Source organism: Rhinoderma darwinii, chromosome 1, assembly GCF_050947455.1.
Source record: "Rhinoderma darwinii isolate aRhiDar2 chromosome 1, aRhiDar2.hap1, whole genome shotgun sequence".
Taxonomy (NCBI): Eukaryota; Metazoa; Chordata; class Amphibia; order Anura; family Rhinodermatidae; genus Rhinoderma; species Rhinoderma darwinii.
In genome coordinates this window covers 536,043,880-536,070,879 of record NC_134687.1, presented here as the reverse complement: position 1 = coordinate 536,070,879, position 27,000 = coordinate 536,043,880, and the positions used below count along the sequence as shown (strand labels likewise).

The window sequence follows — 27,000 nt, the reverse complement described above, 5'->3', positions numbered from 1 at the left end:
GTGGCTCGGCGCAGACGGGCGCGATGACGTCACTGCGGCTCACGGCCGCTTCATACAGTTAATGCTGAAGCAGGGAACTGACGATTCCTTACTTCAGCATTGGATTCAAGCGTATATGTGTCCTGAGGACGCAGATACAGTTGACACCAGGACATACCACCGGCCGCCCAGGACAGCAGGACACCGTCCATAATCTGTGACTGTCCCGCTAAAACCGGGACGGTTGGGAGGTATGGTGGCCCATAAAACTAGTAACATAAGAACATGTTTATCAGTACAGAAATCTGGTCAGTAATAGGCCGCTCATGTCAGCAGCTGGGTACTAACCTGTTAATAGGTGTCTAAATCAGACTAACAAGTCAGTGGCAATTGACACTTGGGTTCCCTCCTGTCTCATAGGGCGTAATGAGCATCATCAACAAGGCGTATGCCTGGATTATGCAATAAAACAGTTTTGCTTAGCAACCTCGTGACTGACATTCTACTGTGTCTGCATCCAGCTGAAAAGGACATTTAGAAGGAACATGTGAGGAGAACCCTTTCCGTCAGATGTTCTCATCCAAGCAGTTTTACTGAGAACACACCCGGGGATGCGGATTGGCTAAGAGCAGGTGAGTGCCGGGGTTCTCGTCATAATGTTCCTCCTAAATTTACTTTCCAGTTGGATGCATACACATACAACCCAATTTTTTTTTATTTTTTTGTTTGTCAATGACCATTTAACCTAACAATATCTTGTATCTGTCTTTAAGCTGGCTAACACTGGATTATTGTGCAAAATATGAATAGTAACGCATAAACCAGTTATAGCTGTTATATGTCTAGTGCAGGTTAGACAATGAAACAAGTGTTTGACTGGATACTGAGGCTTTGCACATATTTTGCACTAAAATGCAGTATTAGTAAATGATGCGTTGGAATGAATCGTCGATGTATTTTCTGTTTTATTTTGCCGAGCTATATGAAAAAGACGAGGATCCAGTAGGCCATTTGGAAGTCTCTATGCTTTCCTCACAGACTTGCATTAATTCACCATCTGCTGGCTTCCACTCATTTATTTGCGTTAATTGCTGGTCATTCATCTCTATGGTTTGATGAATTACTGAGAAAAGCTAGCAATATCAAAAGGTTTATGTATGAGGTTTAATTTCTGTCTGAAACCATCACAGTCAGCAAGTTAATACCACAAACCCCCCCTCCCTGCCACCTATATTAACTCAATGATTGCTGGATGGAAACAGGTCATTAAGTGTTCTTACTGTAATAGCCTGCCATCTCGCGTATACTGTACACAGCATTATTCACAAGATACATCCTCCATGTACCACTTAATTCACCACCTTTGCTACAGTGATCCATATACTAAAATTAAAAATGAAATAAAGAAAGATTGGAGAAAATATCCCTAATGACCGTCATTGATTACACCAAGACAGGTGTCTCAAGCCTGGGAATTAGTGTCAAGCGGCTCATTTTTCATCTTTAGTTGGCTTAATTTGAAAGTGTCCAATGAAAAATCTGTGTATTATATACTATGCATGCTTTTACTATACTGGGCAGTAAGATCAAGCCTGACAGTGAAAGTGCACCCTAAAACCTCGGTCAATGCTGCCCAGTTATTTTGTTTAGTTTTTTTCTTCAGTTTTTTGTGTAACAGATATTATACAAATCAGTTCATATAATAAAACTAAAAACGGAATTGATTGATCATGTCCAATAATTTAAAGGGACGATCCAGGGGGCGTGTCTTGCAAATGGAGTGAGCAGCACGCTTTGTGAGCTGTCCCGCTGGCCCTTTGCACATACATCTCTCTGTGTCACCCTTCTGCAGCCCCAATGGGGAAAACTATACACCTTGCCACAGCAGCAGCAACCTCTGACAGCCATCCTGATAGCATTGATCGCTTTCTTTCCTCCCCTACACCAGATCCAAGATGGTTCTGCATGCGACCTTCAGTGCATATCCCGCTCAGGGCTCACACTCCTCATGGCTCTCTCCTCCTTCTCCCTGCACATCACTGACAGTTTCATTGGTGAGGAGGACACAGAGGAAGGATGGAACCTCCAGAAGCTAAGTAGGCATATTAGAGCTTTACCCACCAAGAAGGGGTTTGAACACTATTTATGCCATTTAGAGCATTCCTACAAAATTGAACTTCATATTCTTAAAACGGAAATAACCATCTGTGCTCGCGACCACTATGGTTGCTATAATCAACTTCTAGATGTACTTATTTTCTTTCCTATTTCGATTTATTTATTTATTTTTTCCCTCTTTTCTTCCATTTATTCCTGTGCAGGCACCTCCTTTGTCCCTCATTACGGTATAATCTTCGCAAATTAGCAACATTTTCTACTTTAGTCATAAACAGAGAGCCTCCTCCTCTGGGAAACACACGTCTTTACAGATTCTATCACTAACTGTGTCTCTAGGTATTACCCTCAATGCAGGAATGGACACAGACAGCAGAGGGCCCTGGTGCAAGTAAAGTATATGGGCCCATTGCTCTCCAATAGCTCATCTTAGAGCACCACCCTATGTTTCTCTAAAAATCTAGCAGTAATTGTGAGCTATAGCCGCTTCCTACTAAGGTTTCAAAGGTCCCTAACTACTGGGCCACTGTCTCAATGGTACTAATCTTGTAGCTAAATCAAAAGTGGTATCTGAAGTTAAATTAACATAAGTTAATTACCCCACAGTATTCAAATCCTTTATAGACCCCTCAGGTAGATATCTCTAACTATTGGTTTCTTGAGCATGCTGCCACTTTGTGATCGCTAATATTTATTTACCTAACCTGGATCAACAGAGATTTAGTTTGTACTGTTTGTGACTTCTAGAGGTCTTTGCTGGCTCTTCTACTGTGATGATGGGTAGAGACCTGAACATAACCCTTAATCCAACCCTAGATGTCTCCACAGGTAAGTCTTCCCTCCCTCATGCAGCCATCCACAGTTTTAAAGACACATGTTATTTACATATATTTAGTTGTCTGGAGGATCCTTCACCCCACTCCTAGGGACTGTAGTTCCTACTCTCCAGCAAAAACTATAGTCGGATAGACAATTTCCTCATTTCCCACTCTATCCTGTATTTCAAAGTGGAGGCGAGGTTGGGTACGATTTTGTGGTCGGACCATATTCCTATATTTTATTTCACTCGACTTTACATGGCATCTGAATAAGAACCTTCTCCAAGACGTAGTCTACATCGCTGATATTAAACAGGCAATCCAAAATCTTTGAACCCTACCTCTCCTTCCATCCAGTTGAAAGCCCTTTAAGAACTTCCTGAGGGGAAATTTAAACTCCCATGAGGCCCGACTTAAGAAGATGCATTTGGAGGAAATAGTCAAATCATCTAGGCAAATTTCGGATCTAGAGCTTCAACATAAGCCTCACCGGACTCCCTTATTAAATATTAAAAAAGTTACTGCCCGCTAGAAACTTCTTAGTCTTCTTGACAACAAATCACATAGTCTCAGGAAACGCATCCGTATTTAGTTTCATGAGCTGGGTGATAAAGTGGTAAGCTTCTCTCTAGAGCTCTTAAGCCCCGCTCCCAGGCCACATTCATCCCCCATATTATTTCCCAGAATATGGGTGAAGCCTATTCTACCTAAAACATATTGTCTGTTGTAGTGAATACTAAATATCTCTTTATAATATCAAATGCCCCTTTAGGATTTACCTGCCCAACAACTTCAAGATAAAATCATATCTTATGTACAGACCAACAATCTCCCCTTCCTTCCCAGTGAAGTCCTGGAGGACCTGGAGAGGGAACTAACAGTTGATGAAAAGTCTACGGCCATTAAAAATTCTAAACCTGGGAAAGACCTAACCCAGACAGCTTTGCAGCTATGTTTTATAAACAATGCTCTGATCAGTTCAGCCAACTACTTTTGTCTGTCTGTAATCATGTGTCTGCTGGAGGAGTATTTCCCCCCTAGTCCTTACTTGCTCATATTACGGTACTTCCCAAACTGGGCAAAGATGCTTCGGAACGTTGCACTTACCATTCAAACTCTGATTAATATAGACATAAAATTGTTTGCAAAGCTGATCACATTCGGACTACAAACATTGTTTCCCAGGGTTATTGATCCTGACCAGGTTGGTTTTGTCTCTGGTCGAGAGGCTATAGACAACACAATAATGACCGCATATTTTTCTTTTTTTGCGTTGGTGTGTTGGTGATCCCATGTGCCTTCTTTGAATTGATGTTGAAACAGCCTTTGATCGAGTGCACTGGGAGTTCCTCTATCAGACTCTGTGGGGTCTGGGATTAAGCGATGCTATCTTACAGTACATATTATTATTGCCTTGTATTGATCACCAATGGAACAGGTCAGAGTCAATGGTTCCCTCTCCTTGTCCTTCCCGATTCGTAATGGGACACGACAGGGTTGCCAATTTTCCTCATTGTTATATCCTGAGCATGGAACACTTGGCTGTAGCTTTAAAGCGGTTTTCGACTTTCAGCAAATAAATGTTACATAGTTAGTACGCTTGAAAAAAGACACATGTCCATCAAGTTCAACCAAGGAATGGGAAAGGGAAGGGTTATTTTTCGAATAATTAAAAGTTATACAATTTTCCAATATACTATATGTATTAATTCCTCATGGTTTTCAACATCTCTGCTTGTTGTCATTTAGTAGAAACATTATAAAATTCTGTCCATGGTCATGTGATGGACACACAGGTGCACGACGTGTTAGTTACATACAGTATGTGTATCAGAGCTGTGTCTTCTAATGATCCCAGCACCTGTGTGTCCATCACATGACCACAGACAGAATTTTACCCACTGGAAGTAAACAATGAACGTTCCTACTCAATGACAACAAACAGACATCTTGAAAATCATGAGGAATTAATACAGACAGTATTTTGGAAAATTGTATAACATTTAATTATACAAAAAATAACATGAATTTGCTGGAAGTGGACATTTTTCTGTGAAGGGATTACAAGTAGGCCCCTCAGAACATAAATTAGTCAATTCTACTGATGACCTCCTTTAGTATATTACCACCCCTCTCATGAGTCTTCCTAATATTTTATCAGAGTTGGGTCACTCAGCAACTTCAAAATTAACTCCCATAAATCTGAAATAGCTAATATCTCCCTTCCAGCCCCTTTGGTCTCACAACTCCACACTTTGTTTCCATTTAGACGGAAAATAGACTCCCTCAGTTAGGCCTCGTTCACATCTGCATTGGGGTCCCGTTCTGACGTTCCGTCTGAGCTTTCCAACAGAACGGGACCCTGAACAGACATAAACTGACACGTTTCCATCACCATTGATTTCAATGGTGACGGATTCAATGCCCATGGTTTCCGTTTGTCTCTGTTGTGCACCGGACCCGTTGTTTTGCCGGAGGCAATAGTGTAGTAGACTACGCTATTGCTTCGGGCAAAACGACGGGTCCGGTGCGCAACAGAGACAAACAGAAACTATGGGCACCGTATCCATCACCATTGAAATCAATGGTGATGGAAACGGAAACCTCAGTATCAGTTTGTGTCTGTTCTGGGTCCCGCTCTGACGGAAAGCTCTGACGGAACGTCAGAACGGGACCCCATGCAGATGTGAACAGAGCCTCACCTGGAAAATAAGATTCCCTCAGACCACACTCGTCTATATCAAGCTAACTTTTCGTCCTTCACTGTATTGAGGCTCATCTATCTAAATGCCACAAGCTTTAATTGTCATAGTTTGGGAGAATGCATTGAAGATGGATATACTGCCCGTCTCCTTTTCTTCTTCAGGATCATACCCATACCCCTGCCAGCATCTCTGTTCTCTTGTCTCAAGACAATATCCATTCGATTTATTTAGAGTTACATTTGCCAGAGGTTCTCTTTCCATCTCCTTAGCAGTCATAATCTAGGAGAGAGGGGTGGCTTAACCGCCGCTCTATTCAAGCTCCTCCTCAATGTGGGGGTACAGTAAGTAGGAATGAGGGACTCAGAATCCCCATTCTAGTGATTGGTGGGGGCTCCCTGCGGTGGGGCCCCAAAGATCAGACACTTATTACCTTTCCTGTGGATAAGTGATAATTGTCGATTCTGGGAATACCCCATCAATACAGCAGGGAGCCTTCTACCTTTCTCTGGTAGCTGTCATGTCAGCATAGACAAAGCCCCTTCTTTTCTATCTGCCACTTTCATGTATGATATTTACCAATGTCATTTGTATAACAGTAATAGATAAGTTGTTCATCATATTATGTATAAAATCTTTTATTGCTCAGTTTCAATGCATGAACCAGCAGTCACCTCAGAGATGTATTAAGGGAATGTTGGAAATGATTTCTGTGAGTCTATCGAGTACACAGTAGCCTGGGGTACTCCACAGGGAACAGTATCAATCACAACACAAGCTCTGTGAGTGATTTATATGTTCACATACAGCAAATCAATTAGTATTAAATAATCATATGCCTAGAACGGAGTTATAATGTTTCACATCAAGCCTGAAGATCCTGACAACCGAAAGGGTAAAACAGATTTAATTTTTGGAAAACTAATTTAGACATTCATATTGTACTGTATGTAGGAAGATGCAAATCCCTTAGGCTCTGTGCACATCACATTTTGGTCCTACATTTAGCATGTATGTCTGGAAAGCTCCCAGCGTACACGCTAAACCATACCTCCCAACTTTGAAGTAATGCAAAGAGGGACAGTCGATGAAAGTTTTTTCCTTTTCAGCCACGCCTCTAATCCCGCCCGATCCCTGGCCATACACACCCGGTTCAGGCCACACAGTATCATGCTTCCATAGTGCCTCCCACACAGTATAATTCCAAATAGCTGCCCCAGACAGTATAATGCCCTCACAGCTGCTCCATACAGTATATTGCCCCATAGATGCACCCTTTGTACAGTATAAAGCCAACACAGATGTCCCCATACAGTATAATGCCCACACAGATGCCCCCATACAGTATAATGCCCACACAGATGCCCCCATGCAGTATAATGCCAAAACAAATCCCCACATACAACATAATGCCCCATAGCTGCCCCATACAGCATAATGCACACACAGATGCCCCATACAGCATAATGCAGCAATAGCTGCCCCATACAGCATAATGCCCCATAGATGCCCTCATACAGTATAATGCCCCACAGCTGCCCCCATACAGTATAATGCCTCATAGCTGCCCCATACAGTATAATGCCCCCTCAGCTACCACCATACTCTATAATGCCCCCCAGCTGCCCATACAGTATAATGCCCCTATAGTTTCCTCCATACAGTATAATGCCCAATAGCTGCCCCATACAGTATAATGCCTTTAGCTGCCCCCCATACAGTATAATGCCCACGTAAGTAGAGCCACAGTGCCCATGTATATATTGCCATAACCCTTAAAGATAGTGTCACCCCCCTGTAGCCATTGGGCCTCCCTCTAGGGGCGGAACCCCCAGCCAGAGCATCAGCCATGCTGTGTCCGGGGATTTTACCGGGAGGAACCCCTGACATCACTGTCCATATATGGACAGTGATGTCAGTGGCTCCTCCTAGAGCGGAATCCCCAGCCAGAGCATCGACCACATTCTGGTTGGGGATTCCACTCCAGGAGGAGCCCCTGACTTCACTGTCCATATGTGGACACTGATGTCAGAGATTCCCTCTATGAGGGGAATCCCCGGCCAGAGCGTCGGCAACGCTCTAGCAGGGAAATCTGCTCCAAGAGGAGCTACTGACGTCACTGTCCATATATAAACAGCGACGTTAAGGGCTTCCCCGGGCTCAGCGCTTAAAGTAGCGCTATGCTCGGGGAGACCTCTGTACTAATGCTGAAGCAGAGAGCTGATGGTTATCTACTTCAGCATTGAGTTCAACTGTATCTGCGTCCTGAGGACGCAGATACAGCCGACACCGGGAGTCCAGGACATAACACCGGCCGCCCGGGACAGTGAGACGCCGCCTGAAATCCGCGACTGTCCCGCTGAATCTGGGGCGGTTGGGAGGTATGGCTAAACATAGGGCATTATTAGCCCGACAGAGCCCAAAAGAGTGTACTTTTGGTCTCCGTCAGGCTTGTATACGTTGGTATACTTAGGATGGATTAGCATAGTAGACTACGCCTGTCCAACCCCAGGGATCCTGCAAAAAAATATTTTGCATGGTATACAATATTTTTAATCATGGGAGCCTATGGGTGATGTATGCCGCTGTATGGTATAATTCAGAAATAGCGTGGTGAACAGCAGCACACGTCTCCCAAGTTTCAATCAATAAGTTATTTTATTGGTCAAACATCCAGTAAAAAAATGGCAACGTTTCGAGCCGTGACAAGTGGAGGGTCTTTCTCAAGCTTGAGAAAGACCCTCCACTTGTCACGGCTCGAAACGTTGCCATTTTTGACCAATAAAAGAACTTATTGATTGAAACTTGGGAGACGTGTGCTGCTGTTCACCACGCTTTTTCTGAAGATTACATTACGTCAGACTGGGTTTGTCTGATCTTACAGCGTGACACCGCTCCTGATAACGGGATTTGTGCTGCTTGAAATATTGCGTTTTTTGCTGTATGGTATACGTCACAGCTATACATTTAACATATACGTTATAAGCTTTTCAAAAGTGCTTCCTGGCATATATACGTTAAACAGATATCATTATATTCTATGGGCAACGTATGCGTTAAATGGATGCATAATAGTGGCACTGTCGCCCATAGACTATAATGGTATCCATTTAACGTATACGTCATGAACAGGATCATGAGAGTTCATGACGTATATGTTTAACATAAACCATTAACTCTATGGTGACAGCTGCCACTGTTAAGGCATTTGTCAGAGCCTACATTTAACCATACATATCACAAAGAGGGACAACCAATGCGGAGCGCCAATTTTTTTTTCTTTTAAGCCACTAATCCCACCAAATCCTTGCCCATACACACCCGATTCAGTCCACACAGTATCATGCTCCCATAGGGCCTCCCACACAGAATAATACCAAATAGCTGCCCCCACACAGTATAATGCTCTTTAGCTGCCACCATACAGTATAATGCCCCATAGATGCACCCATACAGTATAAAGCCAGCACAGATTCCCCCATACAGTATAATGCCCACACAGATTCTCCAATGCATTATAATGCCCATACAGATGCCACCATGCACTATAATGCCCAAAAAAATTCCCCCATACAGCACAATGCCCCCATAGCGGCCCCCATACAGTATAATGCCCCCTTAGCTGCACCTAGTGCCATTGCCATTGTAGATAGTGACACAGTGCCCCCTGTAGATAGTGCCCCAATATAGTGCCACAGTGTCCATGTAGATAGTGCCACACCCCCCTTGAAGATAGCGCCACACACCCCCTGTAGATAGCGCAATTGGGACTCCCACCAGGAGCGGAATCCCCAGCCAGAGCATAGGCCGGGGATTCCGCTCCTAGAGGGAAGCCCTGATGTCACTGTCCATATATGGACAGTGACGTCAGTGGCTACTCCTTGAGCGGCATCCCCATTGCCGACTCTAGACGGGGATTCCGCTCCAGGAGCAGCCCCTGACATCAATGTCCATATATGGACAGTGACCTCAGGGGTTTCCTATACTAGCGGAATCCCCGTCCAGATCATCAGCAACGGGGATTCCGCTGTTCCGCTCAAGGAGTAGCCACTAATTCTGAAGTAGGGACCCATCAGCTCCCTGCTTCAGAATTAGTTCAGAGCGGAGGAGCAGAGGGAGCTCCTCCGCTCGTCGAGGACTCCCCGGGCACAGCGATACTTTAAGCACTGTGCTCGGGGAAGCCCTGGCGGTACAGTCCATATGTGGACAGTGACGTCAGTGGTTACTCTTTACTTCCTTATTCCGCTCCAGGAGAAGCCACTGATGCCATATATGGACAGTAACGTCAAGGGCTTGCCCTTAAAGTAGCGCTGTGCCCGGGGAGTCCTCGGTGAGCGGAGGAGCTCCCTCTGCTCCTTCGCTATGAACTAATTCTGAAGTAGGGAGCGGATGATTCCCTGCTTCAGAATTAGGATGACAACGGGACATACCCCCGGCCGCCCAGGACAGCGGGACACCACCCGGAATCCAGGATTGTCCTGCTGAATCCGGGACGGTTGGGAGGTATGGTTTAACATAAACATCGGAAGCTTTTCCCAGCATATATGTTAAATGTGGGCCAAAAACGTGATATGCGCAAAACCTTTTCGGTGCTCTGAATACTGATGTGCAGCTGATATATAATGGTATATATAGTGCTTAGGCCTTTTGGATAAATATTGAAACTCAGCAACAGTTAGATTTGGTTCACACAGGTCCTGCAAGACGTTTTTCCAACTAACAGTATGTTGTTATTTGTAATAAGAACTCTGTACGTTAAATAGAGGAATTAAAGGGGTTGTCCCAGAATCATAAATTATCACCTATCCACATCAATGAGACCCCCACCGATCGCTAAAATTAAGCTTTGTTTCGGAACGGCTTTCCTTGGAAAACTGAGTGAGCGGTGTACAAACTCATAGACTTTCTATTGAGCTCGTACACCGCTCCGAAGAAAGCCGATCAGAAACTAAACGGCACAGCGCTCACTCGATGGGGGTCTCAGTGCTCAGACTGAGCAATCAGTGGGGGCCTCCGTGTTCACTATATCTCAATATATATGCGCAATACACCCTCACACATCATCATATGTATACCTTCATATAAACTCACACAACACCATATAGACCAGTGCTGGTCATCTTGACTTTTTATGGGGGCCTCAATGTAGATCTTGACTCCATCAGAAGGCCACAAATCATGCTTAGCCACAGCAAGAAATGGACATAAATACATATAGGGCTTATTTACATGGGATTGTTCTAGCTTTGAGAGAGAGAATAGCTCCTATGGGCTCTTTATGGTTTGGCAGACCACCCTGTGCATTGGATTGAAAACAAATGCACCCTGTGTGGCTGCCTACACCCCTAGGATCTGGGCTGTACAGCAGACTCATAGGGCATCACTGATATGGATGTATACCCACATATGATCTACTATACCAACTTTTTTTCAAAAATTGTTTACAGATATGCAAAAAAAGTATGAGTGGCACTTGTTTGTTTATACAATACTTATAAATTGTAGGCTGCTATCTGTAGTATGTAGAAAGACAGTTATTTTTATACCAGTTATAAGATCTTCGCAAAACTTCATATGGCTTCAATACCTGGTCAAAAAGATTGAATCCACCAATGTTTTTGCTGTATTCAATAATACATATGGGCTTTTGGCTTTTATTGGATGTTCCCTTTTCTTTAACTGGCATAGTGGCAGTGTGCAAGATGGTCAACATGCATACATCTTTCTTATCTCAGACGCGAAGTGATAGCATAATGGAGACCAACAGACTCCCATTTTTAAGTTTTTGGCTCTTTAGCGCAATTGGAAATCCCTTCAGATTATGGCAGACAGTACTATCAGCCTCAGTATTTGTCTCTTAAATTTTTCGAAATAGGGGGATTCTTAAATAAAAATTGTCCACGTATAATTTGTAGCCTCTGTGGAGTAATGGGCCCATTAACCCCAGACAATATTGCCACTTATTCCAATTCCTGTGGGGCAACCTGGAGGATTCATTTCATACCCGGCACGTTTTGAGGGGATTTACTGTGTAAAATGGAGCCTTAAATATTATCAGTGATTCATCAACGGACAAAAACGTTTTTGAGAAATATTATTTAGAAGGGGCCAAATTTTGTACAAACTATCATAGTCTGGGGATTCATTTGGGCATTGACTAGTGTCATTATAGTGAACAGATTATAATAAGATCTCATAACGGGTTTAAGGACTTACGGTTCTGGTTCTTGTACCACTTTCATCTGCTCTTGCGCCTCAATGCTAGTACTAGGCTGATTATCTAAATTTTGGTCACAGGCTTTGACTCAATGTTTGAATTGAGTCCAGGTACAAAACTGGCATTTTTATTGGTGTACAGATTCTTTGTGTGTATGTGTGCTTAATTTTTTTTTACTTTTTGTATGAAAAATATAACCGAACCTTTAGGGTGCCTTTACTCGATGCGGCTGTGCGGCGGTAAAGGCTAAGCAATTATCAACGGTTTTCTATTAAATTTAACATTTTTATTTGTAGTTTATATATAACTTATTTATATTGACTAATTTATATATACATATTATATATATATATATATATATATATATATATATACATACATACATACATACACACACATACATATACACGTATGTATAATCAAATGCGATCACAGGACCTTGACATCAACACACACTTGTTATATACGTTTCTTTGTCTATTTTTCTTTGTCATGAAGGTTTTTTTTGTTTTTTTTTAACAGTAATCTTCACGCTGATGCCGCTCGGACATTTAGTCTCCTTCTTTCTCCTCAGCTGAAACAACGGTTAAAGGAGAGTCAAGGAGGCAGAGAGACAAACAAACTTTTCAGAGATCACCATGTTTTGTTAATCATGGTGATCGCACACATGGAAGCTTAATTGGTTCGGCTATCTCTACGCAGGTCTCCAGGGTGCCGAGGACAAGAGGGAATGGGTCCTGAGAACGCTCCCAGCAGTGATGTGCCATCGTTACTGAGGGACTGTAGATTCACGCACCAGCTACACGGGGCATCAGCGGTTAGGACGTGAATCTATAGATTAGTGGCGGGAAGGGTTTTCAAAGAAAACGTGTATAAATAAGTTCCCATTCTATAAATATTAGCAGTCTATTAGTTATGCTGGTCTAAAAAAGAACCATGAAATACTGTTAATGTAAGCTAGGCATTATTCTTACACCCTAACCAATCAATATGTCCTCATGAGTGATGACAGCGACCAGTCATAACGCAGACTAAATGAATTGCTGTGCATGTTTATAATGCATGCTACGCATATCCATAGAACTAAACATAATGGACCACACGGGACTTGTTTAACTACAAAAACAATAAAGTGTCAGTCGATAGTAATGGAAGATCAGCCTCCCTTTTATTGATAAATCAATGGACTCTCACTCCAGTAAACTGTAAATGTTAGCAAGTTGTCATTTGTTATTACAAGTGGTGTCTTCATGCTGGAGCGCCATTGTGTTCACTGTCAGTGGTCAGACAACTACAGCAAGCTCTTTATTACTGATAGATTGAAATCATTTTGAGATATCCAAATCAATAATTTGCAATAAAGTAACTTCAGAATTCAAGATAACTTTGTGTTGCATTGTGTAGTATCAATTAATCTAATAATATCAAGTTATTTTATGTAGTTCCTTAATTAGTCTTAGATTTGCAACTTGAAAAGTGTGGGAAATCTGGGAAATAAGGTAAACATAAAAATAAAATGCAGTAGTCAATTAAATGGAATTTTAATTTCTTTACAGTCATTGAAAAGGCGCCTGTGCCAGGATTGTAACCTAAGAGTAGTCCCAGACATTTGCGGGAAGCAATGGTGTGCCTGAGTAGGTCCTGTACAGTAAGTATTAACAGGCCATTCAGGATGCTTGGTACAATTACCATATAAAACTCTACTGAAGATCATGGACATTTTTGTGGATATACGCGAACAGTAGGCACCTGTGTGTACTACCTACTGTTTCTTGTAGGAACAGGACCACTTTGAAGAGGATCGGTCATCAGATTATGCTGCCTTATTAGCCCAAACAGCAAAAAAAAATATTGTGCCTTTCGGCTGATAGGAGCGATGAAAGAATGCAGAGGGGCCCATAGTTATGTGTATACATTAGGAGAGCGCCCCCTGCCCTCCTCACGGTGATTAACAGCATAAGCAGGTGACAGATCTACTTTAACTGTGCGCAGAGCACTTATCAACTTCGGCAGCACAATCATAGGGACTCGCCTGCTGACTGCTCGGACTGGCTGCGGTTGCCATACAACTCATCCCACCCTGCAATTCACAACTACGAAAGCAGCAGCTTTGTAAATTCATGTTAAGAGTTTGATCACACAATTACATTTTTTGCTTTCAAAGTAATTTACTTTATAGATCTCCATTAACAATTCCCTGCTTTTGGCTAATATAAAAAAGATCATTAAAAACGGAACCAAAAACTGCACTGTGTGAACACATCTAGACATCAGGTTTTTAAAAAGCTTCATGGGCAACCATACAACTATAAACAGATTATTTTAAAAAGGGCTACTAAACCTAGAATACAATTAAGCTAATTTATAAAGTTTGATGTACCAAGTGGTTCATTGGGTTCACACTAAATATATTTTTTTCAATGCAATCATGCCTATAGACACATTTCTATAAAAGCCATGTAAAGTGGGCACATGTGTGGCACTGTTTTTAGAAGAAAGTAGCCATGTTTTTCAAATCCTGGACAACCTTAGCACCATCCGAATTACATGTACGGTGGATGTGCACTCTGACAATATGGCATGGACTTAGGAGCTGAGCCCGCAACATACACATCTGGTACTGTAAGTTTTATACAGCGGACTACGGCCGTTTAACCCCTCAAATCCTGCAGTCAATAGCAACCACAGAATCTGAGCGGTTATAAAGAGGGAGGGAGCTCCCTCTGTCCCCCGATCAGTCCACTCACGATGAAATAATAGGGTGCCGAACGGTTTCCATAGCAGCCAGGGGACTAGCAAAGGCATCCAGGTCTGCCTTCTGTGCATTAGGCCGGATTCACAGCGTATGCGTTTTGCGCGCCCAAAAAACGCGGCGTTTTGCACGCGCAAAAGGTCCATAACAGATCCGTGTGTCAGCAGCGTATGATGCGTGGCTGCGTGATTTTCGCGCAGCCGCCATCATTATGACACTCTGTTTGTATGTTTGAAAACAGAAAAGCACGTGATGCTTTTCTGTTTTCATTCATAGTTTTTACTGCTGTTGTGCGAATCACGCGCGGCACACGGAAGTGCTTCCGTGTGCTGCGCGTGATGCGCGAAAAACGCACAAATATAGGACATGTCGTGCGTTTCACGCAGCGGACATACGCTGCGTGAAAATCACAGACAGTCTGAACGGCCCCATTGACTAACATAGGTCCGTGCGAGGCGCGTGAAAATCACGCGCGTTGCACGGACGTATTATACGTTCGTCTGAATAAGCCCTTATTATTATTAAGCCTTGCCAGAGAGGTATTGCATTTGACCACTGATCACTTGGTAGAATTTTTTTTTTTTTTAACAAATTGTTTCGATTTTGTAAAATTAAAAAAATATAAAAAAAAAAATCTTAATTTGTTATTGCCCTTAAGGGGATAAACCGTTTGGTTGCTTTCAAGCAACAAGCTGTTTTTAGCTGTACAACAAATTGAGAAAGGGCAGACTTGGTAAACATTTCGGCAACATTGAATATGACCAAGTATTCATCCAGACCGTGTACTGATTCATAAAGAAAATGAAGTTTACAGAAAATATAGAGATGTACATTAATATGAGATATCTTTGACTGTAGATATACAGAAGTTGATCAGCGTTTCACTTAAAATCTTTACATGGCGATTCATCCCTTTAAGTAGCTTCTGATTCTATGTTTTCTATTTCATTGAATCCTATAACCCTACTTATCGCATACATAAAATAGCCATAATTTCCCACTGGCAAGATGAAGAGTGACCTTGATTTGTTCCGGGGCAGCTTTTTAATGCCTCGCCTTATACATTGCGCGCTACAATGTATGCATTTATAGATGTCACTCTTCAGGAAAGAAGAGAAGAAGCTTCTGTTGAATGCCTGAGTTGGCGGTAATAGGTTTTTACATACTGTCACGTCCTCATACATTTCTTTCATCTAGTTCGCCAGGCATGAACACATAAGTGTACTGTAGTAGTTTTATTGTACATGGGGAGTAATCTTTCTTTAAGAAACTGCATCTGTATTTTTACTAATGCTATTAAAGATCCCATGCCATGCAACACTTAAAATAATGTTTATTTATAAATCTATGTAAGTTTACATTAATGCAAAGCCAAAACAACAAAACTAAGGGTTTTCATATAAAAGGGAGAAAATAAAATAGAGTAGAAGCAGACGGCTAGCTGTGGGAAAGCGAGATTCCAGGAGAGCGTGCTGTGAATCCAACAGCTGGGACCACATTAAACATATGTTAAATTATGAACTAACTTTTAAAAGTGGTTCTTAAAGTGATGCGTGCTGGAGTGCTTGAACATAATGGTTATTCTATACATGTTACTAAGATAGAGAGCCACTTGTATGCCAACTGCATAATCAGTGCTACTTTAGAAAAGATAGATAGATAGATAGATAGATAGATAGATAGATAGATAGATAGATAGATAGATAGATAGATAGATAGATAGATAGATAGATAGATAGGATAGATAGCATCCAGTCAACGCCCTTCTCTCCAGAGATGTCTGCACATGCGGCCGTCCTATTCCACAGTGACCACCAAGGTGCGCTCGTGAGCGCAGTCCAGACTTAAGGAGCCAAAGCGCACACAAGTGGGAGATTGAGCTGATTGCTCCCAGAGCAGCCTGGGCTATAAAAAGGGCTGTGCCCCTCCCTGCAATGCTTGAGCCTTTTTGTCTACTCTAGTCTGTCTAAGCAAATGGTCTCCTAGTGTTTCCCAGTTCCCAGTGTTTCCCATTCCTGCCACCTGTAACATGTATCCCGTGCTATCCTGGTCTAGTACTGTGTTGAGCTGAAGTCATGCTGTGCTGTATACAACGTCTGTCCTGCTACACCACGCCTGGCACCTGCCTGCTGCCTAGTCCCAGCCGAGCCTGTCTTGCTACTGTCTGAGCTACCACAGGTAGACTATACGAACTATAGACTGTGACCTGTGTCCTGTTGGCCAGCTGCCATACCGTGAAGGCGGTACGGTCCAGTGGGTCCATGTACCCAATGTGACAGATAGATAGATAGATAGATAGATAGACCTCTCTAGAAGACCACCCCTTTATCCAGACATCATTTTCTGTGACAGATTTTCATTTCTTTTATGTACTATAGATAGTGCCCATCTTCTTTGAGAAGACTATCCCTGAAGACCATTTTTCAATGCAGTTTTGGGTGGTCGTCTAAAAAAGGTTTCACTGTAGATATATATGAGATAGATAAATATGAACAATGTGGCAGCTCGGGCGGTTGCACGAGACATTAAAAACATTGACTACTCTTTAGATGGCTTATGCCTCCAGAGCTGATGTTCTGTTTATGCCGATATGCCTTATAAAGAAATGGTGGTTATACCTCAGTTATATAGAGGTCTCATATATTACATGGACAGAATACAGTATCAACAATACATAACAGAAGTTCAGCAGCACTGCATCTGAATTTTGATGGCTTCAACTTTAACATCTATTGACAAAATTAACTATTTAAAATTACAACCCCATTTCTTCTTGTCTTGTGTCCATAAATCTATATTGTAAATTGCATTACATAAACAATGCTGGGAGAACAATAAGCTTTCAGCCTGTACTGCTGTGTGTAATAAATAAAGTTAAGAACAACATACATTATCAAATTAGCTGTAAGCAGATCCATTTTATTCTAAAGATTTTATAGATAAAATGATTCTGTAGCTTCAAATTTGAAATGGAGACTTAACTGTATTATTGGTGCAAGTGCATGCATAAGAATGGAGGAGCTTTTGTTATTAACGTCTACCATTTCATTCTCTGTATTGTTAGTGAGGAATATTACATACAGAAATGTAATGGAAGATCTGCTGGACCCTCCTCATTCCCGTTTGGCTTTTTTTTTTTCTTTGAGAGGTCACTGGCTGCCTGTAGGAAGGTGCACAAACCAAGTAAAGGGGCACGCCATGTATGACTGGACCAAAAGCTTACTTAAAGAGGCTCTGTCACCAGATTTTGCAACCCCTATTGCAGCAGATCGGCGCTGCAATGTAGATTACAGTAACGTTTTTATTTTTAAAAAACAAGTATTTTTGGCCAAGTTATGACCATTTTTGTATTTATGCAAATGAGGCTTGCAAAAGTACAACTGGGCGTGTTTACAGTAAAAGTACAACTGGGCGTGTATTGTGTGTGTGTGTACAGCTGGGCGTTTTTACTTCTTTTACTAGCTGGGCGTTAGGAATGTGAGTGTATGATGCTGACGAATCAGCATCATCCACTTCTGTTCGTTAACACCCAGCTTCTGGCAGTGCACAGACACACAGCGTGTTCTCGAGAGATCACTTCCTGCCCCAGGTCCTGCATCGTGTCGGCCACATCGGCACCAGAGGCTACAGTTGATTCTGCAGCAGCATCAGCGTTTGCAGGTAAGTAGCTACATCGACTTACCTGCAAACGCCGATGCTGCTGCAGAATCAACTGCAGCCTCTGGTGCCGATGTGTCCTCGCTCGTCCGACACGATGCAGGACCTGTGAGTGACGTCACAGCGTGATCTCTCGAGAACACGGCTGTGTCTGCACTGCCAGAAGCTGGGCGTTCTGAAGAGAAGTGGATGATACTTCTATACACAACGCCCAGCTAGTAAAAGAAGTAAACACGCCCAGATGTAACACACATAATACACGCCCAGTTGGACTTTTACTTTAAACACGCCTAGTTGGACTTTAGCAAGCCTCATTTGCATAAATACAAAAATGGTCATAACTTGGCCAAAAATGCTCGTTTTTTAAAAATAAAAACGTTACTCTTATCTACATTGCAGCGCCGAACTGCTACAATAGCAGATAGGGGTTGCAAAATCTGGTGACAGAGCCTCTTTAAAGAGGACCTGTCCCTAGGTCATAGAAGTTAAACTGGTTAACTGAACGGAATAGCGCTGTCTGCCTAATTCCAGCGCTGTTTTTTTTCTTTTTCCTGGATTCCCCGATCCAGAGATATGGTCCACTGTTGTGTTGGCTCCCTATAGGCTAATTTGCTGTACTTAGCCAGCGGGGTGTAGTTATCTTCTCTGCCTCTGACCAATCAACGCGAGGCAGCTTGAGGGTAGTCCACGCTCTATTGGCTAACTACAGCAAATTAGAAGGAGCCAGCACACCAGTAGAATGTGGCAGGGGGCTCTTGAGCCCCCTCAGACACCAAGGAATGGGCGTGATTGCTACCTCTACGCTCCCTATAGCGAAGCATAACTTATTAGTAGTGTAGTATGTAGAAATATTACATAATTTAAGCTGCAGCTCAATATCGGTTTGCATGTGTAGAGTAATTTATAAGTACATTACAACACCTTCTACTGTATAACTAAAACTATATCAATATTTTTTTTCCTTTTTTAATTTTCTTTAGAAATGCAAGATGCAATTATTGTCGTTAGAGAACAGTGAATGCTAATTTAATATCAGTAGCTAAATACCACCTTTATTATAGAGAAGCACAGCAAAGAAAATGGTTAAGAGTATAATAAAAGAAAACAAAATGAAATCATTCTGTCTACCCAATGTAACCTTCATGAATCCGCAGTTGTAAGAAAGGTAAATTATAAAAGTATGCATTTATCCAATCATTTCAATACCATAATTAAAGAGACGCTTCATCAAAAGACTCATTAAAGAAAGAAAAAAAACAATACTAATTAAACCCATATTTAAAAAAGGCTGTAAAACCAGAATCTACAATAAGGACCATGATGAAAAAGAGCGTATTCTATTAAACTACGTTTTCTTTCATAGGATTTATTAAGGTATCATTTCATCAAAAGGATTATCAAATGTGTGTATTCTTATTCGTCTTAGACTAACCTAAATAGAAACAATTAATTATTTATCCTATAGTATAAAATATTGGTATAAATTCATGGCAGATTGTATTCTCAATTGCAGATTAATAGGAAAAGTAATTAGTATAAAAAGGTTTAGTGATACATAGGATTAATTGTACTGTCGCAGATGAGCTGTTTTCTCACTGAGATCAAACTGGATCTCTTATAGTTACAGTGTAATAGACAATGCAAATCAAGAAACTTCTATTATCCGAACACTGTCCGGATACCATATAAATCAACAGCACACAAATGAATAATAGATATTTGTGTTCCATAATTGAATTATTGTGTCAGAGAAACAATAGCCATTTATATTCAGAAAATGAAATGACTGTTACATCAACCTTGGATCATGTAAAACATGGCTGATCACAGAGGGAATGATCCTAGTGTGAAGGCCTTGTTCCACATCGAGTGGGCCACTCATACATTAACTCATCCTTGGATTTACATGCTATAAAAGAAAACAGAAAAAACAACAATATTCTGTGACCGGGAGTCCAAAGCTTTAGGCCCTGTCCACACAGAGTTTTTTTTGCTGGCAGAAAACTCTGCCTCAACATTCTTTCAGGAATGTTGAGGCAGATTTTGACCTGCCTGCAATTTCTTGCCGCGATTTTTGCAGCGTTTTTCTGCCATTGAATGCCGTGGGCAAAAAACAGAGTGAAAAGTGCTTTCTCTGCCTCCCATTGATTTCAAAGGTAGTTCAGAGGCCTAACCACGGCAAGAAAGAGTATGCCGCCTTTTTTTACCGTGCGCGACTAAAAGCTGTCGCAGAAAAAAAAAGCCTCCGCCTCCCATTGAAATCAATGGGTGCCAGTTTTGTACATTTTTGGCGCTGATTCCGAAGTGGTTGCAGCGTCAAAAACAGTGTAGAAAAACTGTGTGAACTTGGCCTTAAGAGTCTTCTACTTGATCACTTGATGTGACTTTGACCTTGCTATACCTCTCCCCCCATCTTCCACCCTTTTCAGGAGCACCTATTAGGCTGCATTAGATGTGTATTATATGCAGTCAGAAATGTTGTGTTTAGCCTATCATAGTATATTTTGGGTCTTTTCAGCCCATCTTCCTCATTTCGGTAAATTTCAATTTTATCTCTACAATTGTGCTAAGTAAGCATGTTCTCCCGGGAGAGCTGTGCTATATACACTCACCAATCAACTGCTGCACGAGGAGTAACTTGAAGCTCCTGGGCTCCAATGTAAAATCTGTTACATGGCCCCACCTAGCACGTGCCATTTAGAATACTGGTGTCTTCTTATGTCGCGAAGGGCTTTTGGGCTCTTTCAATCAACAGGGCCTGGGTGTGACTGCAACGTCTGCATTTTCTATAACTATGCCCTCGACTGTTCCAGCTCTCCCCTCACAGCATTAGTTGACACACAGATACTGTTACACAGACACTGAGGGAGAGATACAGATGCAGTTCCCCCCTTCTTCCCATCTAATCTTTACTGTTTTACATTAAACAGATGTTTGAGCGAGGAGGTTTCTGTACATTTATGTTCACAGATTTTTTTGCACGTAGAAAATTCTTCCTGAAAACATAATTTCCCGGTTTTTTTAAGCGGTTTTACACCACACGCGGAATTTCACTGCGGATTTCAGCCTTTGCAATGCAAACACTGAAATTGAAATCTGTGGCAAGTCCGCTGTGATATCTGCAACGTCTGAATTACCTGTCAAATATGCAAATGTTGGTGCAGATTCGTTGCGTAGTTGCCCCAAATCTGCACCAACATTTGCAGCGGAAAAATTCCGCCACGTCTGAACGTGGCCTAACAGCGACACATGTTTTCCAGCGCTAAGGGCAGCAGGGTTAGAAGGGTGGCATTTGGGCGATCTGTTTTCTTTTTATTTACTTTTTCTATTAATTTATGTTTTTGGGTGCCATGTGATGTTTTACACCTGCAATACTAAATGGAAAATGCACAATAACAGCTGAAACCCCTGAAGAATATCTTTTTACCAAAATTCCAAACATTTCAATATTTGCAGACAGTCCATTTATGAGGTGATTTTAGCCAATGTTGTAATAAAAAAAAAAATAGCTGTCTGATTTTCTTAAACCCTAGGCGCACCACAATGCAACTGTACGTCCGGGTGGCCAGTGTCTTAGTGCACGAGGATGTACAGTTACTGCGCGGTTTCCGGTGCACACTGTCGGCAACATTGTGCACCGGGAACTGGGAGGCCAGCTGGCGATTTTAGGGGTTTCTAGCACATCGGCAGACCTCAGAATAAAATTGCGACGTTTGACGATGACTAGCATGGCAACCGGAGGCCAAACAATGGCCTCTGTGTCTGCCATGTACGGAAGTCTATCACTACCAGCCTCCTGATAGGCTTCCTGTCAGAGTGACAGGAAGTCACTGTGTCGTTCCCGATGCACACTGTCGGTGACAGTGTGCATCGGGAACCGGGAGGTCGGCTGTCCATGACAGCTGACATTCCACTGTTGCCGATCAGCGGCTCATCGCCGATGATTTAGGCAATTGACCCCTTAAATCCGGTGATCGATTGCGATCGCCGCATTTAGCGGGTGTGCAGCACATCGGCAGCCCCCATGCAATTGTATGGAAGCCTATGAGGACCAGCCTCTGGCTGATCCTCGTAGACTTACTGTCAGAGTGATTGTGACGTCACACTGACCGTTGGAATACATTATACTACTAGGTAGTGTAATGTATTCTAGCAGCGATCAGACCTGCAGGTAAAAAACAAAAAAAAGGTAAAAGTAAAAACATAAGTTAAAAAAAGTTAATAAAAATGTTTTACAAAAGTGTAAAAATAATTTATTTTTTTCCTATAAGTCTTTTATTATAGGAAAAAAATCAAAACGTTAAAAAACAGTAAACATATTTTGTATCACCGCGTTCGTAACGATCCAAACTATAATATTATTTTTCCTGCACGGTGAACACCGCAAAAAAAACAAACGAAGAACAATGCCACAATCACTATTTGTTGGTCATCACCCCTCCCAAAATATAGACTAAAAAGTGATCAAAAGTCGCATGTACCCCATAATAGTACCAATAAAAACGACAACCCGTCCCGCAAAAAACAAGCCCTTACACAGCATTTTTGACTGAAAAATAAAAAAGTTACGGCTCCCAGAAAATGGTGACACAGAAAATAAATTATTTTATAAACAAGTGATTTTATTGTGCAAACGCCGCAAAACATGAAAAAACGATATACATATGGTATCGCCGTAATCGTATCGACCTGCAAATAAAGTAAAATTGTCATTTATAGTGCACGGTGAACGCCATAAGAAATAAAGAATTAAAAACGCCAAAATCACCGTTTTTTGGTCACCTTAGCACTAAATAAAATGTAATAAAAAGTGATCAAAAATTTGTATGTACCAAAAAATGGTACCAATAAAAACTACAGCTCGTCCCGCCAAAAATAAGCCCTCACACCGCTCAATCAACCAAAAAATAAAAAAGTTATGGCTCTCAGAATGTGTTGATACGAAACAATTATTCTTCGTTTTTTCTTTGTAAAAGTAGTAAAATATATATAAAAAACTATATACATTTGGTATCACCGTAATCGTATTGACCTGCAGAATAAAGTTAAGTTGTCTTTTTTACCACATGGTGAAAGTGGTAAAAACTAAACCCAAAAAACAATGGAGGAATAATTTTTTTCCAATTTCACCCCGCAAAGAATTTTATTTTTGGTTTCCCAGTACATTATATGGTACATTAAATGGTGTCAATAGAAACTACAAAAAATAAGCCCTCACACCGCTCTGTTAATGGAAAAAGAAAAAGTTATGGTGTTTGGAAAGCGGGAAGTGAAAAACTAAAATGGAAAAGCAAAAAATGATCAGTCCTGCAAAGGTTAATTAATTTCTAATAAAAAAACCAATTATTACCACATGTGGCGTATTGTCATACTCGGGAGAAATTGCGTTACAAATGTTGGGGGGGGGGGGTTTCTCTTTTATCCCTTGTGAAAATGAAAAAATTCAACATTTTAGTGGACAAAAATGTTGATATTCATTTTCACGGCCTAATTCCACCAAATTCTGCAAAAAACTTGTGGGCTCAAAATGCTAGCTATACCCCAATAAAAATTTCTTGAGGGGTATAGTTTCCCAAATGGGGTCACTTTTGGGTGTTTCCACTGTTTTGATCCCTCCAGGGCGTTGCAAACGCGACATGGCACTGAAAACCAATCCAGCAAAATCTGTACTCCAAAATCCAAACGGTGCTGAGCCCTGCTGTGGGTCCAAACAGCAGTTCATTACCACATATGGGGTATTTCGAAATCAGGAGAAGATGCTTTACAAATGTTGGGGTGCATTTTCTTCTTTATTCCTTGTAAATATTACAAATTTCTAAGTAGATTTTAATTTTCACAGACTAACTCCAATAAATATAGCAAAATACCTGTGGGGTCAAAATGCTAACTATACCCCTAGATAAATTCCCTGAGAGGTGTAGTTTCCAAAATGGGGTTCCACTGTTTTGGCACCACAAGACCTCTTCAAACCGGACATGGTGCCTAAAATATAATCTAAAAAAAAGCAGGCCCTAAAATCCTCTAGGTGCGTCTTTCCTTCTGAGGCCGGAGTTTCGGTCCATCAGCACACTAGGGTCACATGTGGGATATTTCTAAAAGCTGCAGAATCTGGGCAATAAATACTGATAGCGTTTCTCTGGTAAAACCTTCTGTGTTACAGAAAAAAAATTATTACAAATGAATTTCGGCAAAAATAAATTACATTTGTAAATTTCCCCTCTACTTTGCTTTATTTCCTTTGAAACGCCTAAAGGGTTAAGAAACTTTCTGAATGCTGTTTTGAATACTTTGAGGGGTGCCGTTTTGAAAATGGGGTGATTTATTGGGGGATTCTAATATATAAGGCCCTCAAAACCACTTCAGAACTAAACTGGTACCTGTAAAAATAGCCTTTTGAAATTTTCTTGAAAATGTGAGAAATTGCTGCTAAAGTTCTAAACCTTGTAACGTCCTAGAAAAATAAAAGGAAATTCAAAAAACGATGCAAACATAAAGTAGACATACAAGAAATGTTAACTAGTGACTATTTTGTGTGGTATTACTATATGTTTTAGAAGTAGATACATTTACAAAAATGCTAATTTTTGCACATTTTCTCTAAATTTGTGTTTTTCACTAATAAATATTGAATTTATCGACCAAATTTTTCCACTAACATAAAGTACAATATGTCATGAGACAATCTCAGAATCGCTTAGAAAGGTAAAAGCGTTCAAGTTATTACCACATAAAGTGACACGTCAGATTTGAAAAAATCGGCTGTGCCACAAGGGCAAAACAGGCTAAAGATTGTGCCGGTTATTGTAATTATCAGTATTTTACAGTTCACAGTAAAAGTTGCTAATATGGTCATAGAGTATCTGAGCTATAGACAAATATCACTTATCTTTATCACTCATTTTTAGTTTTCCAATATTCCCTCTTGCCCATAAAAAAAAGGCTTGACCTTGCATGTTGCTAGGTGACCCTTTATATAGAGGTGGGAGGGTGAATGTTTCTACTTTTAGGGTACCAAATTAAATTGTCTGACTACTGAGATCTGAACAGAAATCACACAAAATAACCCTATGTAACAAAACAACCTTTGGACATTCCATCTGTTTCTATCAAAGCACTTTCTATATCAAGGCGACAATGTGATATGTAAAGCGCATTTAGAATGCTACTTTCATATTAATATTATGAAAATTCAACAAAGTGAGCGTAAGCAAGTGGTACGAGAGACGTTTTGTCGCCCCCCCCCCCCCTTTAATTCTAAATCTTGGTTGTTGAAATCTGTTTTGGCGAGCAGCATGGGGCACCAGTACTTTCAGACGCACCACTGTGCCGCACAGAAAGCCGACAAAGGAAATTTGAATATGATTTGTATTGAATGAGGCAGCAGTGAAAAATAGGGGGGAGTCTTTATTTTATTTCATCATGACCTCGGAACAGCAGGCTCGTGGAATTGGGAGGGAGGAGATGAGAAGAGTTAAAAAGATGCCCTTGATCCATAAATAAATACACAGAACAATACGCAGAACTAAAATAAGGGTATGTTTAACCCTTTCATGCTTGAGCGACGACATTCAAAGCGTCCTCTTATAGGACTGCTGTCCTTGTCATTTTAATTCACTCAAATCACATTCACAAATACAAAACAACATTACTAGAAATAACAGTTTTCTTTTTATTTATTCCCTTTTCCGATGCCTGGCAGTTGTGACAGCACGAACCTTCTTGATTAATGTCTTGTGGGAACCCCTATATTGGCTGCCTGTTAGTGATCTCGTTTTGTGCAGGAATGCCTGGGATGGTACGCTGATCCAATTCACCACCCAGGTGGCTAGATTTGGGCTAAATGAGCTGTGAAAGGATTTTATCTCCACTCGTCGCCGCTTTCCTTCATGGAGTCCCAGGGTTGGCAGCCGCTTGATTTGTCACATGCTGTCGATGCAAAGTAAATTATTGCTTCTCTCACTTGTCAATGAGCTTATCTTCACCTCGCCTGGCCTAATGATTGGAGACTCGGAGGGGGCATTTCCTCCTTGGTGGAAGTCATTATGGGCTGGACATATTACTTTATGTGCCCTGACCAGTTTAAACATGTAGGGTGAGCACATTAATTGGATCTTTTTGACAATAATAATAGCATTACGCTTCAACATCACAGAAGCTCATTTTAGATACTGAACACTGGGCCTGCTCTGATAATTATTTCCTTTCAAGATTGTTGTTTATAGCTGCTGAGGAAAGTGGTCAAAGAGTCTAGATCAAGGCTCCCTACCCTGTGATAAAGCTGAATGTGGAGCTGTAAAAACAAAAAGGGCCCCAACTGGTCGACTGGTTCTACAGCTCATAACGAGGACGGAGAGTCTACATTTACAGTCTTGTTGCTTGTTTTCTTTCGTTTCTGTACATATTTACAGCAGTTTCTTTCCAAACCCCGCTCTAGTGATGGCAGTCATTTGTAAATAGGGCTCCTTGGGGTTGCATAAACGTGTTTGACTTACAGTCTCCATGTATTGTACATTACCGGACTGAGAATTTGCTGTGTACAGATGGCATTACCTTCAAAGAATTTCTGAGCTTATTTCAATTAAGAATGAACAAATATTGTGCCCTCGCTGGCACGGTTAAATCAATTACCTAATATAGAGCTTGATTATTATGATTCTAGAATGTTCTTATAAACCTACAAAGATTAGTTGTTGATATTATGTAATATACAGTGTTAAGTGTTTCAGTTTTACAGTAGTCCGAGCAAAACTTTTAACTCTG

General features: G+C 41.2%; 1 protein-coding gene and 1 long non-coding RNA gene across 4 annotated transcripts in view; one reads left to right on the top strand and one right to left on the bottom strand.

Moving 5' to 3' along the window:
* Window positions 1–27,000, bottom strand: part of KIAA0825 (KIAA0825 ortholog) — a 430,680-nt gene that overhangs the window by 17,161 nt on the left and 386,519 nt on the right. The gene's annotated exons all lie outside the window — the stretch shown is intronic.
* Window positions 513–19,340, top strand: LOC142745129 (uncharacterized). Its single transcript, XR_012881674.1, has 4 exons — window positions 513–611; window positions 2,842–2,922; window positions 13,388–13,479; window positions 19,221–19,340. It is a non-coding gene; the product is annotated as an uncharacterized LOC142745129 (long non-coding RNA).